Below are 5,000 nucleotides of genomic sequence, written 5' to 3'. Positions count from 1 at the left end.
AGCGGGGTCCGGGTGGCCGGCCCTCTTCGCTGGGACGGCGTGCCGGGTGACCCTCGCGGGAGGGTCCGGCGGGCAGGGTGACCCTCGCGGGAGGGTCCGGCCGCCGGTGGAGGCGGGCAGGGTGACCCTCGCGGGAGGGTCCGGCCGCCTCCTTTCCTCTCCCCCCCGGGAACCGGGTTGACCTGTTGACCTGGTGGCCGATTCCCTCCCCGGGCACCAGGTCAACCGCCGCTGCTTTCAGCGGGGGTTGACCTGGTGGCCGATTCCCTCCCCGGGCACCAGGTCAACCTCCGCTGCTTTCAGCGGGGGTTGACCTGGTGGCCGATTCCCTCCCCGGGCACCAGGTCAACCTCCGCTGCTTTCAGCGGGGGTTGACCTGGTGTCCGATTCGCTCCCCGGGCACCAGGTCAACCTCCGCTGCTTTAAGCGGGGGTTGACCTGGTGTCCGATTCCCTCCCCGGGCACCAGGTCAACCTCAGCTGCTTTCAGCGGGGGTTGACCTGGTGGCCGATTCCCTCCCCGGGCACCAGGTCAACCTCCGCTTCTTTCAGCGGGGGTTGACCTGGTGGCCGATTCGGTCCCCGGGCACCAGGTCAACCTCCGCTGCTTTCAGCGGGGGTTGACCTGGTGGCCGATTCGGTCCCCGGGCACCAGGTCAACCTCCGCTGCTTTCAGCGGGGGTTGACCTGGTGGCCGATTCGCTCCCCGGGCACCAGGTCAACCTCCGCTGCTTTCAGCGGGGGTTGACCTGGTGGCCGATTCGCTCCCCGGGCACCAGGTCAACCTCCGCTGCTTTCAGCGGGGGTTGACCTGGTGGCCGATTCCCTCCCCGGGCACCAGGTCAACCTCCGCTGCTTTCAGCGGGGGTTGACCTGGTGGCCGATTCGCTCCCCGGGCACCAGGTCAACCTCCGCTGCTTTCAGCGGGGGTTGACCTGGTGGCCGATTCGCTCCCCGGGCACCAGGTCAACCTCCGCTGCTTTCAGCGGGGGTTGACCTGGTGGCCCATTCGCTCCCCGGGCACCAGGTCAACCTCCGCTGCTTTCAGCGGGGGTTGACCTGGTGGCCGATTCCCTCCCCGGGCACCAGGTCAACCTCCGCTGCTTTCAGCGGGGGTTGACCTGGTGGCCGATTCCCTCCCCGGGCACCAGGTCAACCTCCCGTGCTTTCAGCGGGGGTTGACCTGGTGGCCGATTCCCTCCCCGGGCACCAGGTCAACCTCCGCTGCTTTCAGCGGGGGTTGACCTGGTGGCCGATTCGCTCCCCGGGCACCAGGTCAACCTCCGCTGCTTTCAGCGGGGGTTGACCTGGTGGCCCATTCGCTCCCCGGGCACCAGGTCAACCGCACCCTTTTTCGGCCGCCTTCGCCTCCAAATTTTTCCCCCCGTTTCCTTGCCCACTCCTCGGTCACTTCATACGCCCTCCCCCTTACATCCACCGTACGCAACACCTCCACCGGGCTTAATAGTCCACAACCGAGACCCAGGGCCTTCCCCGCTCTCAACAACCTCCACCCACGGTCCCCCTCCACCGGGCTTAATAGTCCACAACCGGGACCCAGGGCCTTCCCCGCTCTCAACAACCTCCACCCACGGTCCCCCTCCACCGGGCTTAATAGTCCACAACCGGGACCCAGGGCCTTCCCCGCTCTCAACAACCTCCACCCACGGTCCCCCTCCACCGGGCTTAATAGTCCACAACCGAGACCCAGGGCCTTCCCCGCTCTCAACAACCTCCACCCACGGTCCCCCTCCACCGGGCTTAATAGTCCACAACCGGGACCCAGGGCCTTCCCCGCTCTCAACAACCTCCACCCACGGTCCCCCAAGACGCACGTTCCAAGCCTTAACCCTCAGACCATCCACCCCCCGGGGGGGACCCCACACCCACCTGACCCCAACTCACTCCCACCAAAAACACCACCACCGCCACCGCCTCAACGGCCTGCCCAACCCAGCACTCCCACACACACACCTGCCCCACCAACGCTCCACACACGCTTTCTTCCCTCTCCCCGACCCGACCCAAGCCATCGCACCGCACCGGGTGAGGGCCTTAGCTTCCTCGCCCGCCCCCCCGCCCCCGACACGCAGGCAGGCAGAGGGAAAGGCCTCAGCGCCCCCCAGGACCGTCGCGCCGCCTTGGCCTCACGGCTTCCCTGCTCCCGCACGGCAGACACACGCCCCGCTCTACCCCCGCTGGGGCCAAAAGCTGCCTACGGCACCTGGGATTCCCAGGCGGTCACCCATCCAGGTACTAGCCAGGCCCGGGACGGTTTACCTTCCGAGATCGGACGAGATCGGGGGCATTCGGTCCGGTATGGCCGTAGGCCCCCGCCTCCCCGGGCTTTAGCGTCAGCAGCCTGGCCTCAGTCAGCCGGGCCCAAACAATTAACCCGGAGGCCGGGCCGAGGGAAAACTTCCTCCGAGCCGGCCCAAGGGGAAGGGAGGACGAGGACGCCGGGCCCGGGAGGTGACAGGACGTGCACGTCAGACCCGGGAAGCTGTGCGCCCCGAGGTTAACCCCCGGGCCGGGGCGGGGAGAGAAAAATGTTCTAAGTCCGGTAGGGACAGCAGGTCAACCCCGGTCCGAGGCGGGGAGAGAAATTTTCCAAGTCCGGCAGGGACAGCAGGTCAACCCCGGCCGCCGTAGCAGAGGTTGACCTGGTGTCCGATTCGCTCCCCGGGCACCAGGTCAACCTCGGGCGCTTTAGCGGAGGTTGACCTGGTGTCCGATTCGCTCCCCGGGCACCAGGTAAACCGTGGCCGCTTTCAGCGGAGGTTGACCTGGTGGCCGATCCCCTCCTGGGGCTCCAAGTCCGGCAGGGACAGCAGGTCAACCCCGGCCGCTTTAGCAGAGGTTGACCTGGTGTCCGATTCGCTCCCCGGGCACCAGGTAAACCGTGGCCGCTTTCAGCGGAGGTTGACCTGGTGGCCGATCCCCTCCTCGGGCTCCAAGTCCGGCAGGGACAGCAGGTGAACCCCGGCCGCTTTAGCAGAGGTTGACCTGGTGTCCGATTCGCTCCCCGGGCACCAGGTAAACCGTGGCCGCTTTCAGCGGAGGTTGACCTGGTGGCCGATCCCCTCCTGGGGCTCCAAGTCCGGCAGGGACAGCAGGTCAACCCCGGCCGCTTTAGCAGAGGTTGACCTGGTGTCCGATTCGCTCCCCGGGCACCAGGTAAACCGTGGCCGCTTTCAGCGGAGGTTGACCTGGTGGCCGATCCCCTCCTCGGGCTCCAAGTCCGGCAGGGACAGCAGGTCAACCCCGGCCGCTTTAGCAGAGGTTGACCTGGTGTCCGATTCGCTCCCCGGGCACCAGGTAAACCGTGGCCGCTTTCAGCGGAGGTTGACCTGGTGGCCGATCCCCTCCTCGGGCTCCAAGTCCGGCAGGGACAACAGGTCAACCCCGGTCCCAGGCTGGAGAGAAAAATTTTCTAAGTCCGGCAGGGACAGCAGGTCAACCCCGGCCGCTTTAGCAGAGGTTGACCTGGTGTCCGATTCGCTCCCCGGGCACCAGGTCAACCTCTGGCGCTTTAGCAGAGGTTGACCTGGTGTCAGATTCGCTCCCCGGGCACCAGGTCAACCTCGGGCGCTTTAGCAGAGGTTGACCTGGTGTCCGATTCGCTCCCCGGGCACCAGGTAAACCGTGGGCGCTTTCAGCGGAGGTTGACCTGGTGGCCGATTCCCTCCTCGGGCTCCAAGTCCGGCAGGGACAGCAGGTCAACCCCGGTCCCAGGCGGGGAGAGAAAAAATTTCAAAGTCCGGCAGGGACAACAGGTCAACCCCGGTCCCAGGCTGGAGAGAAAAATTTTCTAAGTCCGGCAGGGACAGCAGGTCAACCCCGGCCGCTTCAGCTGAGGTTGACCTGGTGTCCGATTCGCTCCCCGGGCACCAGGTAAACCGTGGCCGCTTTCAGCGGAGGTTGACCTGGTGGCCGATCCCCTCCTGGGGCTCCAAGTCCGGCAGGGACAACAGGTCAACCCCGGTCCCAGGCGGGAGAGAAAAATTTTCTAAGTCCGGCAGGGACAACAGGTCAACCCCGGTTCCGAGCGGGAGAGAAAAATTTTCTAAGTCCGGCAGGGACAACAGGTCAACCCCGGTCCCAGGCGGCAGAGAAAAATTTTCTAAGTCCGGCAGGGACAACAGGTCAACCCCGGTCCCAGGCGGCAGAGAAAAAATTTCTAAGTCCGGCAGGGACAACAGGTCAACCCCGGTCCCAGGCGGCAGAGAAAAAATTTCTAAGTCCGGCAGGGACAACAGGTCAACCCCGGTCCCGGGCGGGAGAGAAAAATTTTCTAAGTCCGGCAGGGACAACAGGTCAACCCCGGTCCCAGGCGGCAGAGAAAAAATTTCTAAGTCCGGCAGGGACAACAGGTCAACCCCGGTCCCAGGCGGGAGAGAAAAAATTTCTAAGTCCGGCAGGGACAACAGGTCAACCCCGGTCCCAGGCGGCAGAGAAAAATTTTCTAAGTCCGGCAGGGACAACAGGTCAACCCCGGTCCCAGGCTGGAGAGAAAAAATTTCTAAGTCCGGCAGGGACAGCAGGTCAACCCCGGCCGCTTCAGCTGAGGTTGACCTGGTGTCCGATTCGCTCCCCGGGCACCAGGTAAACCGTGGCCGCTTTCAGCGGAGGTTGACCTGGTGGCCGATCCCCTCCTGGGGCTCCAAGTCCGGCAGGGACAACAGGTCAACCCCGGTCCCAGGCGGGAGAGAAAAATTTTCTAAGTCCGGCAGGGACAACAGGTCAACCCCGGTTCCGAGCGGGAGAGAAAAATTTTCTAAGTCCGGCAGGGACAACAGGTCAACCCCGGTACCGGGCGGGAGAGAAAAAATTTCTAAGTCCGGCAGGGACAACAGGTCAACCCCGGTCCCAGGCTGGAGAGAAAAAATTTCTAAGTCCGGCAGGGACAACAGGTCAACCCCGGTCCCAGGCTGGAGAGAAAAAATTTCTAAGTCCGGCAGGGACAACAGGTCAACCCCGGTCCCAGGCTGGAGAGAAAAA

The 5,000-nt window shown here is 64.6% G+C and overlaps 1 non-coding gene across 1 annotated transcript; it reads right to left on the bottom strand.

Moving 5' to 3' along the window:
- Positions 1–2,211: 2,211 nt before the first annotated feature.
- LOC142006228 (5S ribosomal RNA) lies at positions 2,212–2,330 on the bottom strand. Its single transcript, XR_012643335.1, has one exon. It is a non-coding gene; the product is annotated as a 5S ribosomal RNA (ribosomal RNA).
- Between the last annotated feature and the right edge of the window lie 2,670 nt (positions 2,331–5,000).

Source organism: Carettochelys insculpta, unplaced genomic scaffold (assembly GCF_033958435.1).
Source record: "Carettochelys insculpta isolate YL-2023 unplaced genomic scaffold, ASM3395843v1 scaffold_0046, whole genome shotgun sequence".
Classification (NCBI taxonomy): Eukaryota; Metazoa; Chordata; order Testudines; family Carettochelyidae; genus Carettochelys; species Carettochelys insculpta.
The sequence above is the reverse complement of the archived record's forward strand: the minus strand, read 5'-3'. Positions and strand labels throughout refer to the sequence as shown.